The sequence below is a fragment of the Bos taurus genome, chromosome 9 (genome assembly GCF_002263795.3).
Source record: "Bos taurus isolate L1 Dominette 01449 registration number 42190680 breed Hereford chromosome 9, ARS-UCD2.0, whole genome shotgun sequence".
Taxonomy (NCBI): domain Eukaryota; kingdom Metazoa; phylum Chordata; class Mammalia; order Artiodactyla; family Bovidae; genus Bos; species Bos taurus.
In genome coordinates, this window is record NC_037336.1 from 84,057,407 (window position 1) to 84,071,535 (window position 14,129).

The 14,129-nt window shown below is 38.0% G+C and overlaps 1 protein-coding gene across 4 annotated transcripts in view; it reads left to right on the forward strand.

Annotated features, from left to right (window-relative positions):
• The window catches only part of ADGB (androglobin), a 198,147-nt gene that overhangs the window by 155,025 nt on the left and 28,993 nt on the right, over nucleotides 1-14,129 (forward strand).

Consider the following 14,129-nt stretch of genomic DNA (forward strand, 5'->3'; position numbering starts at 1 on the left):
GCTCATGTCTGACTCTTTGTGAGCCCATGGACTGCAGCCTGCCAGGCTCCTCAGTCTATGGAATTTTCCAGGCAAGAATAGTGGGGTGGGTTGCCATTTCCTATTCCTGGTGATCTTCCTGGTGCAGGGATAGAACTTGCATCTCCTGCATTGCAGGCAGATTCTTTACCACTGAGCCACCCTTACGAAGTGGCTCTTATTATTATTATTAATTTATTTATTTAATTATTTATTTATATATTTATTAATAATTAAATCTAAAGGAATGAATATTTTCAATGTATATCCTTTTCGAATTTCAAACAAGATTACCCAATCATAAAATTAACCTATGTACATTATTTTAAAAAGAAAATTGTACACTACAAAAGAGCATAATACAATACCAAAAGCTGGTCAGAGTGCAGAGCAACAGAAATTTTCACACACTGATGATGGGAATACAAAATGGTACAGTCAAGTTGAAAGAGTTTCAATTTCTTACAAAACTAAAAATGCACTTACTACTGTGAAATAAAGTTCACAATTTATGGCAAGACTAGATAAGTTGAAATATAAAAAAGATTTCTCTGTCCTGTGCCTTCCTGTTTCTCCTCTGCTGTGCCTTACGTATCTGCATTATGCATCTACCAACCTTCTTCCATCATTAGAAATACCTGCTCCTCCATAAAAAGCAACATTCTGCTAGCATCCACAAAAAAATTCCTAAAAGATGACATTCCTTCTTGATGGTGCAAAGGGCTAGGATGATGCTTAGATCTGGATTGTGTAAACTGACAATAATATGTCAAGGGAAACCATCAACATAATGAAAAGCAACTTATGAAATGGGAGAAAATGTTTGCAAACCAGGTATCTGATTGTTAATAAACATATATATATATATAAACATAAAACACACATATATAAACATACATATACAAAGAAATCATGTAACTCAGTATCAAAAAAAGAAACAATCCAATTAAAAAATGGACAAAGGATCTGAATAACATTTTTCTACGGAACACATACAGATGGCCAACAGACACATGAAAAGATGGTCAACATCACTAATCATTGGGGAAATGTGATTCAAAACCACAATGAGATATTTTATTAGAATGGCTATTACCAAAAAGATAAGAGATAGTGGATATTGGAGAGAATATGGAGAAAGCGGAACCGTTATTACACTCGGAACTGTTATTACACTGTTAATGGAAATGTATATTGGAGCAGCCACTAGAGATGGAGGATGAAGATTCCTCAAAAAATTAAAAATAGTACTGCCATAAGATCAAGCAATTCCACTTCTGGGTATATGTTCTAAGGAAATGAAATCATTATCATCAAGAGATATCTGTACCTCCATGTTCATTGCAACATTATTTACAATAGCCAAGACATGCAAACAACCTAATTGCCCATTGATGGATGAACAGGTAAAGACATAGTGAGATATATATAATGGAATATTATTCAGCCATGAAAATAAGGAAAACCTGCCTTTTGAAACAACTTGAATGAAGCTTGAGGATATTATGGTAAGTGGAAAAAAAGTCAGACAGAGCAAGCCAAATGCTATATGAACTCACTTATAGGCAGAATCTGAAATAAGAGAACTCATAGAAACTTTGAACAGATTGGTGGTTGCCACAGAGGAGGCTGGGGGATATATAAAATAAGTAAATGTGGTCAAAAGACACAAATTTCCAGTTACAAGATAAATAACCCCCAGGGATGTAATGTACAGCATATATGTTTCTTAAGTTCAAAATCCAGCACAGGTGGATTTTCAGTATCTGAACACAGTAGTATAATTTAAGAACTAGAATAATGTAAAATGTAGATCTTGGTTATGGTACAAATTAATAGTGTGAATTAAAATTTTAAAATGAAGTTAACATTAAATAGAGAAATACAGTAAAGTGGCTAAGCTACTGTACATTTGAGTAGTGGAAACTGGGTTATTTATCACCTGTAAAATAAGAACAACTTCTGTGTTATATAATAACTCCTCTGTTTCAGAGTTGTTATGAAGATCCAAGATAATATATATAAAGTTCCTAGAACCCAGCAGCACTTCAAAAAATTGTTTTATCATTATTGTGTGTTCCAACTAGAAAATGTCTTTAGTAATAATTACATGTCTTCTTTTTTGACATCCTATTTGACAATTTTAAGTGTGAATGATCAGCTGCTAAAATTAAATGACACCTTGTGTCACCTTTGCTGAAAGTAGCAAAGAAATTCAGGATTGAATTGTATTTAAAATGAGCTAGGAAAATTTTTTATTTGAAAAAAATATGTTGGACAATCTTTTTGAAAGTTACATAGCTTTTGAATTCAGAATAATTATTTTGTAATTTCATGCTTATAAATGTGCTTTTTGTGGGTAACCAATATATCTACAACCCATAGCCTACAAACTAGAACTTTAAGAGTGAGATATATTTTTGAGTAATTAAGTTATCAATGTCTTGAAATTATTAACTTAGCTTACTTTTCAATGATAAATATATCAAATATAAATTGGTCAAACATTTCTTTCATTAGTATGTTGGTGACCCAATTTAAAATTATATGTAAATTAAATGGAAATGTTGCCCCATTAACTGATTTAACCTCAGTATCTAATTTATATGAGAAATAAAATACATTAATTTATTTTTTTTCAAAGATTTACTTTGTTACAAGTCATGATAAAATGTAACACCTGAAACCATGATAAAACTTTAAGAAGTTTGGCCTCTGGTTAACATGAAGCAACACTGCCACCTTTAGTATATTTCAGTACTTTACGTTTTAGTGAAAATTGCTTACTTTCACTTAAGAAAATAGAAAATGGAGAAACCCGAGCAGGTAGTATTTAGTGATATTGTCTGCCTTTATATGTATAATAATTAGCAGTTTTGTTATTTTAAAGTCTTTATGTTTGTTGCTGCTGTTTAATCACTAAGTCATGTCCAACTCTTTTCTGACCCCATGGACCATAGCCCATCAGGCTCCTCTGTCCATGGGATTTCCCAGGCAAGAATACTGGAGTGGATTGACATTTCCTCCTCCAGGGGATCTTCCTGACCCAGGGATCTAACACACATGGTCTGCACTGGCAGGCAGATTCTCTACCACTGAGTCACCTGGGAAGCCCTTTGTTTCTGTTCCTGGCCCACATATTTGAAGTTCTAATCTATGTGCATTAAGCATAAGCTTTATCATTCTCAAAAGTATTTGATTTCAAGTCCCAGTGCTAATTTTATTAGCAGAATATAAAATAATTTCCTGAATTAAAATAAATATTATTGTTGCTTTTTCTCAGGCACAATACATGCATGGTGTATCCAGTTCAGAGTCTTTGAAGTAACCAAAGGTTGTAGATACTATATATATTTATATATTCATTTATGTATGTAGCACATGCACACACCAATACAATTACAATCACACATGGTAAATATAAACAGAAAAACCTATGTGCATGGTATATTTTCAGTTCAGAGTCTGAAGAAAACAAATGCTGTAGATTTATATATATATACCACACAGACACCAATACAATTATAATCAAACTTGGTATATATAAATAGAAATACTATACATATATATATGAATATATAAATATATATAGTTATGTAATGTTCACGTATGTCAACTTGAATATGTACTGTGCTTAGTCAGCCATTTCAGATTTTGTTATCCCATGAACAGTAGCCCATCAGGGTCCTCTGTCCATGGGGATTCTCCAGACAAGAATACTGATGTGGGTTGCCATGCCCTTCTCCTTAGAATATGCTCATTTGAGTGGAATCAAATATGCCTACTGTATGACTCATTAAGAACTATGAGTGGTAGGAAAAGAATGCCCCAGAAATACCTAATGGGGCAGCTTGAGATTCTATTTCATCAGACATTTGTTAACATCTTAAAAACATAGAGTGTATGATACTATTCATAGGTATGATATTATTTCATATGTTCTTTATTGATTATTTAAAGTCTATGGGAATGGTGTCAGAGCTTCCAAGATGGTACTAGTGGTAAAGAATTCTCCTGCCAATAAAAGAGACGTAAAAACATGTTATGCTAGAGATGTAACAGAGTTTTGCTAAGAGAACGCACTGGTCATAGCAAACACCCTCTTCCAACAACACAAGAGAAGAGAAGACAAGTAAGGTCATCTACACATGACCAGACTCTACACATGACCAGATGGTCAATACTGAAATCAGATTGATTATATTCTCTGCAGCCAAAGATGAAGAAGCTCTATACAGTCAGCACAAACAAAACCCAGAGCTGACTGTGGCTCAGATCATGAGCTCATGATCATTACCAAATAATACCAAATATTACCAAGCTCAATATTACCAAATTCAGGATTAAATTGAAGAAAGTAGGGAAAACCACTAAACCATTCAGGTATGACCTAAATCAAATCCCTTATGATTATACAGTGGAAGTGATAAATAGATTCAAGGGATTAGATCTGATAGAGTGCCTGAAGAACTAGGAATGGAGGTTTGTGACATTGTACAGGAGGCGGTGATCAAGACCACCCCAAAGAAAAAGAAATGCAAAAAGGCAAAATGATTGTCTGAGGAGGCCTTACAAATAGTTGAGAAAAGAAAAGATGTGAAAAGCAAGAGGAAAGACATACCCATTTGAATGCAGAGTTCCAAAGAATAGTAAGGAGAGATAAGAGACCCTTACTCAGTGATCAATGCAAAGAAATGGAAAACAATAGAATGGGAAAGACTAGAGATCTCTTCAAGAAAATAAGAGATACCAAGGGAATATTTCATGCAAAGATGGGCACAAAAAGGACAGAAATGGTATGGCCCTAACAGAAGCAGAAGATAGTAAGAATAGGTGGATTTTTGTATAGTTTTTTGTATTTATAGTATATATATATATAAACTATATATTTTGTATATATAGTTCATATATATATATATATACACATACACAAAGAACTATACAAAAGACTATACAAAAAAGAAGAAGAACTATACAAAGAAGAACTATATAAAAAACATATTAATGACCCAGATAACCACAATGGTGTGATCACTCACCTAGAGCCAGACATCCTGGAATGTGAAGACAAATGAGCTTTGGGAAGCATCACTAAGGAAAAAGCTATTGGAGGTGTTGGAATTCCAGTTGGAATCATCAAATCCTAAAAGATGATGCTGTTAAAATGCTGTACTGGAAAACTTAGCAGTAGCCACAGGACTGGAAAAGGTTAGTTTCATTCCAATCCCAAAGAAAGGGAATGCCAAAGAATGTTCAAACTGCTACACAATTGCACTCATCTCACATGCTAGCAAAGTAATGCTCAAAATTCTCCAAGCCAGGCCTCGGTGAACTTCCAAATGTTCAAGCTAGATTTAGAAAAGGCAGAGGAACCAGAGATCAAATTGCCAACATCCACTGGATCATCGGAAAAGCAAAAGAGTCCCAGAAAAACATCTATTTCTGCTTTGTTGACTATGCCAAAGTCTTTGACTGTGTGGATTACAACAAACTGTGGAAAATTCTTCAAGAGATGGAAATACCAGACCACCTGACCTACCCCCTGAGAAATCTGTATGCAGGTGAGGAAGCAGAAGTTAGCACTGAACATGGAACAACAGACTGGTTCCATTTCTGGAAAGGAGTACTCCAAAGCTGTATATTGTCACTCTGTCTATTTAACTTATATACAGAGTACCTCATGAGAAATGCCAGGCTGAATGAGCACAAGCTGGAATCAAGACTGCCGGGAGAAATATCAATAAATCTCAGATGTTCAGATGATACCACCCTTATGGCAAAAAGTGAAGAAGAACTAAAGAGCCTCTTGATGAAAGTGAAAGAGGAGAGTGAAAAAATTGACTTAAAACTCAACATTCAGAAAACTAAGATCATGGCATCTGGTCCCATGACTGCATGGCAGATAAATGGGGAAACAATGGAAACAGTGAGACTTTATTTCTTGGGCTCCAAAATCACTGCAGTTGGGGACTGCAGCCATGAAATTAAAAGATGCTGGCTCCTTGGAAGAAAAGCTATGACCAAACTAGACAGCATATTAAAAAGCAGAGACATTACTTTGCCAACAAAGGTACGTCTAGTCAAAGCTATGGTTTTTCCAGTAGTCATGTATGAATGTGAGAGTTGGACCATAAAGAAAGCTGAGCACTGAAAAATCGATGCTTTTGAACTGTGGTATTGGAGAAGACTCTTGAGAGTCCCTTGGACTTCAAGGAGATCCAACAAATCAGTCCTAAAGGAAATCAGTCTTGAATATCCATTGGAAGGACTGATGCTGAAGCTGAAGCTCCAATACTTTGGCCGCCTGATGCCAAGAACTGACTCATTGGAAAAGACCTTAATGCTGGGAAAGATTGAAGGCAGGAGCAGAAGGGAACAATAGAGGATTAGATGGTGGATGGCATCACTGACTTGCAGACATAAGTTTGAATAAGCTCCAGGAGTTGGTGATGGACAGGGTGGCCTGGTGTGCTGCAGTCCGTGGGGTAGCAAAGAGTCGGATATGACTGAGCGACTGAACTGACTAAGAGACATTGGTTCAATCCCTGTGTCGGGAAGATACCCTGGAGTAGGAATTGGCTACCCACTCCAGTAATCATGCCCAGAAAATCCCATGGACAGACTATCAGTGAGTGCTGCAGTCCATGGGGCTGCAAAGAGTCGGACACGACTGAGAATCAGACATAACTAAAAGCCAAACATAGGGGAGCGGTCCTAAGATGGTGGAGGAATAGGATGGGGAGACCACTTTCTCCCCCACAAATTCATTGAAAGAACATTGAACGCTGAGAAAATTCCACAAAACAACTTCTGAACGCTGGCAGAGGACATCAGGCACCCAGAAAGGCAGCCCATTGTCTTTGAAAGGAGGTAGAACAAAATACAAAAGATAAAAAGAGACACAAAAGAGTTAGGGATGGAGACCCATCCCGGGAAGGGAGTCGTAAAAGAGGAGAAGGTTTCAAATACCAGAAAACCCTCTCACCAGCGGGTCTGTGGGGAGTTTTGGAATCTCAGAGGGTAACATAAGCGGGAGGAAAAATAAATAAATAAACCCCACAGATTACGTGCCTTAACAGCTTCCCAGTAGAGAAGTAGCCCAGATGCTCGCTTCTGCCACCAGCAAGCAGGGGCTGAATAGGGAGGCGCGGGCTGCATTGCTTAGGATAAGGACCAGGCCTGAATGCCCTGAGGGCAATCTGAGGGAAGTAAGGTGACATAGCAACCCAAACTGTGGGATAGCCAGAGAGAGGGAAAACAAGAGAGAGAGAGAGAACTATCCCGCGAAAAGCCCTAACCTAAGGCACTGCCAGGCCTCTCACACAACAAAGGACTGAGCGAATACCAGAGGAGAGCTAGCCAGCTGCAGACCAGCCCATCCCCCGCCAGAGGCAGGGAGGCAGGCAGGCAGCAGCCAGAACCAGAAAGGGGCAATCTCGGCCCCCAGAGACGGTATCCTCTACCAAACTGCGAGCAGGCTCCCAGTTGCTAACCAAGACTTCCTGGGATTCTGGACAGTTGACATCCTCTGAAAGGGTTGCAGCCAGAGATCAGCTCCCCAGTAGACACACAGCACACCTGAGACAGCGCGCCCACTGCACACCCAGGAAACAGAGCGGCTGGGACAGGGGAGGCGATAAGATGCACACCTCAGCTGGGGAGAATGCACTCACCAAGCACCTGGTCACCTGAGCTGCTCAGACCTAGGAAGGGCACAAAACGCAGGCCAACCAAGTCTGCACCTGTGTGGAGTACCCGAGAACCGGAACCTGAGCGGTTTAGACCTGGGAAGTGCACGCAACCCAGGGCCCATTTTAGACAGTTCCTCTGCAGAGCAACCCAGAGCCTGAGCAGTGTAGATTGGGAAAGCATACACGCCGTGAGCAGGGGCAAACCCAGTGTGGCCCAGACACTGCGAGCACTCCCCACAGACGCCAGTGATATTTGTTTGCAGTGTTCCTCCCCACAGCACAACTGAACGTGAGTCTAAATAAGTGACCACATTCACCGCCTTGTGTCAGGGTGGAAATTAGACACTGAAGAGAACTGCAAACAGAAGAAGCCAAAATAAACAGAGGGAACCGCTTTGGAAGTGACAGGTACAACAGATTAAAACCCTGTAGTTAGCACCGACTATGTTGGAGGGGCCTATAGATCTTGAGAAGCATAAGCTGGAACAAGGACCTATCTGAAACTGAACTGACCCCACCCTGCTTGCAACAGCTCTAGAGAAATTCCTAGATATATTTTTAGTATTATCATTTTTTTAATTAAATTAAAAAAAATTTTAAGTCCTCTATTATTCCTTTAATTTTCATTTTTATAACCTACTATTACTTTGCAAAAAAAAAGACCCTATTTTTAAGGCAAACTTCATATATTTTTTATAATTTTTGTGATTTTTTTTTTTTTAATATTGTATTTTTGAGAGTCTAACCTCTACTCTAGATTTTTCACCTTTGCTTTTTGGTATGTTATCAATTTTGTACCTTTAAGAACCCAATCTTCAGTACCCATTTTTACTGAGGAGTGTGATTACTGTCTTGATTACTCTGTCCCCCTTTTGACTCTCCTTTTTCTCCCCCAGGTCACCTCTATTTACTCCTTCCCCCTTTTCTTCTCTACCCAAATCTATGAATCTCTTTGTGTGTTCCAGGCTGTGGAGAACACTTAGGAAACTGGTTACTGGCTAGATCTCTCTCTCTCCTTTTGATTCCCCCTTTTCTCCTCCTGGTCACCTCTATCTCCTTCCTCCCTCTTCTCTTCTCTGTGTAACTTCGTGAACCTCATTGAGGGTTCCAGACTGTGGAGAGTGCATAGGGAATTGATTAGTGGCTAGACTCCTCTCTCCCCTTTTGATTCTCCCTCTTCTCCTCCTGGTCACCTCTATCTCCCTCCTCCCTCTTCTCTTTTCCATGTAACTCTGTGAACCTCTCTGGGTGTCCCTCACTGTGGAGAATCTTTTCACCATTAACCTAGATATTTTATCATTGGTGTTGTATGGATGGAGAAGTCTTGAGGCTACTGTAAGAATAAGACTGAAAACCAGAGGCAGGAGGCTTAGGTCCAAAACCTGATAACACCAGAGAACTCCTGACTCCAGGGAACATTAATTGATAAGAACTCATCCAAAAGTCTCCATACCTACACTGAAACCAAGCACAACCCAAGAGCCAACAAGTTCCAGAGCAAGACAAACCACACAAATGCTCCAGCAATGCAGGAACAGAGCCCCAAGCTTTAATATACAGGCTGCCCAAAGTCACACCAAACCCACAGACATCTCAAAACTCACTACTGGACACTTCATTGCACTCCAGAGAGAAGAAATCCAGCTCCATCCACCAGAACACTGACACAAGCTTCCCCAACCAGGAAATCTTGACAAGCCACTCGTCCAACCCCACCCACAGGGAGGAACCTCCACAATAAGGAGGAACCACAAACTGGCAGAATACAGAAAGGCCACCCAAAACACAGCAATCTAAACAAGATGAAAAGGCAGAGAAATATTCAGCAGGTAAAAGAACAGGATAAATGCCCACCAAACCAAACAAAAGAGGAGGAGATAGGGAGTCTACCTGAAAAAGAATTCAGAATAATAATAGTGAGAATGATCCAAAATCTTGAAAACAAAATGGAGTTACAGATAAATAGCCTGGAGACAAGGATTGAGAAGATGCAAGAAATGTTTAACAAGGACCTAGAAGAAATAAAAAAGAGTCAATCAATAATGACTAATGTAATAAATGAGATCAAAAACACGCTGGAGGGAACCAACAATAGAATAATGGAGGCAAAAGATGGGATAAGTGAGGCAGAAGATAGAATGGTAGAAATAAATGAAACAGAGAGGAAAAAAGAAAAAAGAATTAAAAGAAATGAGGACAACCTCAGGGACCTCTGGGACAATGTTAAATGCCCCAACATTCGAATCATAGGAGTCCCAGAAGAAGAAGACAAAAAGAAAGGCCATGAGAAAATACTTGAGGAGATAATGGTTGAAAACTTCCCTAAAATGGAGAAGGAAATAGTCACCCAAGTCCAAGAAACCCAGAGAGTCCCAAACAGAATAAACCCAAGGCAAAACACTCCAAGACACATAATAATCAAATTAACAAAGATCAAACACAAAGAACAAATATTAAAAGCAGCAAGGGGAAAACAACAAATAACACACAAGGGAATTCCCATAAGGATAACAGCTGATCTTTCAATAGAAACTCTTCAGCCCAGAAGGGAATGGCAGGACATACTTAAAATGATGAAAGAGAAAAACCTACAACCCAGATTACTATACCCAGCAAGGATCTCATTCAAATATGAAGGAGAAATCAAAAGCCTTACAGACAAGCAAAAGCTCAGAGAATTCAGCTCCACCAAACCAGCACTTCAACAAATGCTAAAGGATCTTCTCTAGACAAGAAACACAGAAAGGGTGTATAAACTCAAACTCAAAACAATAAATGGCAATGGGATCATACTTATCAATAATTACCTTAAATGTAAATGAGTTGAATGCCCCAACCAAAAGACAAAGACTGGCTGAATGGATACAAAAACAAGACCCCTATATATGTTGTCTACAAGAGACCCACCTCAAAACAAGGGACACATAAAGACTGAAAGGGAAGAGCTGGAAAAAGATATTTCACGCAAATGGAGATCAAAAGAAAGCAGGAGTAGCAATACTCATATCAGATAAAATAGATTTTAAAATAAAGACTGTGAAAAGAGACAAAGAAGGACACTACATAATGATCAAAGGATCAACCCAAGAAGAAGATATAACAATTATAAATATATATGCACCAAACATAGGAGCACCACAATATGTAAGGCAAATGCTAACAAATATGAAAGAGGAAATTAACAATAACGATAATAGTGGGAGACTTTAATACCCTACTCACACCTATGGATAGATCAACTAAACAGAAAATTAACAAGGAAACAGAAACTTTAAATGACAAAATGGACCAGTTAGACCTAATTGATATCTATAGCCCCAAAACAATGAATTTCACCTTTTTCTCACGTGCACACGGAAGCTTCTCCAGGATAAATCACATCCTGGGCCATAAATCTAGCCTTGGTAAATTCAAAAAAATTAAAATCATTCCAAGCATCTTTTCTGACCACAACACAGTAAGATTAGATCTCAATTACAGGAGAAAAACTATTAAAAATCCCAACATATGGAGGCTAAATAACCAACAGATCAGAGAAGAAATAAAAAAAGAAATCAAAATATGCATAGAAATGAACGAAAATCAAAACACAACAATCCAAAACCTATGGGACACTGTAAAAGCAGTGCTAAGGGGAAGGTTCATAGCAATAAGGGCTTACCTCAAGAAACAAGAAAAAAGTCAAATAAATAACCAAACTCTACACCTAAAGCAACTAGAAAAGGAAGAAATGAAGAACCCCAGGGTTAATAGAAGGAAAGAAATCTTAAAAATTAGGACAGAAAAAATGCAAAAGAAAAAAAAGAGAGACCATAGCAAAAAATCAACAAATCTAAAAGCTGACTCTTTAAGAAGATAAATAAAATTGACAAACCATTAGCCAGACTCATCAAGAAACAAAGGGAGAAGAATCAAATCAACAAAATTAGAAATTAAAATGGAGAAATCACAACAGACAACACTGAATTACAAAGGATCATAAGAGACTACTATTAGCAACTATATGCCAATAAAATGGAAGAAAGGGACAAATTCTTAGAAAAGTATAATTTTCCAAAACTGAACCAGGAAGAAATAGAAAATCTTAACAGACCCATCACAAGCAAGGAAATTGAAACTGTAATCAGAAATCTTCCATCAAACAAAAGCCCAGGACCAGACGGCTTCACAGCTGAATTATACCACAAATTTAGAGAAGAGCTAACACCTATCCTACTCAAACTCTTCCAGAAAATTACAGAGGAAGGTAAACTTCCAATCTCATTCTATGAGGCCACCATCACCCTAATACCAAAACCAGATCAAGATGCCATAAAAAAAGAAAACTACAGGCCAATATCACTGATGAATATAGACGCAAAAATCCTTAGCAAACAAAATCCAACAACATATTAAAAAGGTCATGCATCATGACCAAGTGGGCTTTATCCCAGGGATGCAAGGATTCTTTAATATCCACAAATCAATCAACATAATACACCACTTTAACAAAATGAAAGATAAAAACCATATAATTATCTCAACAGATGCAGAGAAAGCCTTTGACAAAATTCAGCATTCATTTATGAGAAAAACCCTCCAGAAAGCAGGCACAGAAGGAACATACCTCAACATAATAAAAGCTGTATATGACAAACCCACAGCAAACATTATCCTCAATGGTGAAAAATTGAATGCATTTCCCCTAAAGTCAGGAACAAGACAAGGGTGCCCACTCTCACCACTATTATTCAACATAGTTTTGGAAGTTTTGGCCACAGCAATCAGAGCAAAAAGAAATAAAAGGTATCCAGATTGGAAAAGAAGTAAAACTCTCACTGTTTGCAGATGACATGATCCTCTACATAGAAAACCCTAAAGACTCCACCAGAAAATTACTAGAGCTAATCAATGAATATAGTAAAGTTGCAGGATATAAAATTAACACACAGAAATCCCTTGCATTCCTATACACTAAACAATGAGAAAACAGAAAGAGAAATTAAGGAAATAATTCCATTCACCATTGCAACGAAAAGAACAAAATACTTGGGAATATATCTACCTACAGGTTGTTTGAAGCACCATCTTTCCCTCCTGCCTTTTTCCCACCTTCCAATGTACTCAAGAAAACTGAAAAATTGTAATGAATCAATTTAAAATATTTTATTTCCTAAAAGCCTTTTTTTGCCTGTTGTAATGTGCAGGACCCTTCTCCTTTGATGGGAGAGAGACCTGAATCTAGGTCGAAAAGGTTATGTAAAAAGAAACTATAATAAAAGGGATACTCTGCTTTTCAAATCCTTGTTTTCTCTTAATCTAGCTAAGGCATATCCAAAATAAAATGTAAAGAAGAAAAATAAAAATTGTCTTCATGGAAGCAAAAAAAAAAAAAGAAACAAAAGACCTATATATAGAAAACTATAAAACACTGATGAAAGAAATCAAAGAGGACACAAATAGATGGAGAAATATACCATGTTCATGGATTGGAAGAATCAATATAGTGAAAATGAGTATACTACCCAAAGCAATCTATAGATTCAATGCAATCCCTATCAAGCTACTGACAGTATTTTTTAGAGAACTAGAACAAATAATTTCACAATTTGTATGGAAATACAAAAAACCTCGAACAGCCAAAGCAAACTTGAGAAAGAAGAATGGAACTGGAGGAATCAACCTGCCTGACTCCAGGCTATACTACAAAGCTACAGTCATCAAGACAGCATGGTACTGGCACAAAGACAGAAATATAAATCAATGGAACAAAATAGAAAGCCCAGAGACATATCCACACACCTATGGACACTTATCTTTGACAAAGGAGGCAAGAATATACAATGGAGAAAAGACAATCTCTTTAACAAGTGGTGCTGGGAAAACTGGTCAGTTCAGTTCAGTCAAGTCACTCAGTTGTGTTCGACTCTTTGTGACCCCATGAACCACAGCAAGCCAGGCCTCCCTGTCCATCACCAACTCCCAGAGTTCACTCAAACTCATGTCCATCAAGTCAGTGATGCCATCCAGTCATTTCATCCTCTGTTGTCCCCTTCACCTCCTGTCCCCAATCCCTGCCAGGATCAGGGTCTTTTCCAATGAGTCAACTCTTTGCATGAGGTGACCAAAGTATTGGAGTTTCAGCTTAGCATCAGTCCTTCCAATGAACACCCAGAACTGATTTCCTTTAGGATGGACTGGTTGGATCGCCTTGCAGTCTAAGGGACTCTCAAAAGTCTTCTCCAATACCACAGTTCAAAAGCATCAATTCTTGGCGCTCAGCCTTCTTCACAGTCCAACTCTCACATCCATACATGACTGCTAGAAAAACCATAGCCTTGACTAGATGTACCTTTGTTGGCAAAATAATATCTCTGCTTTTTAATATGCTATCTAGGTTGATCATAACTTTCCTTCCAAGGAGTAAGCGTCTTTTAATTT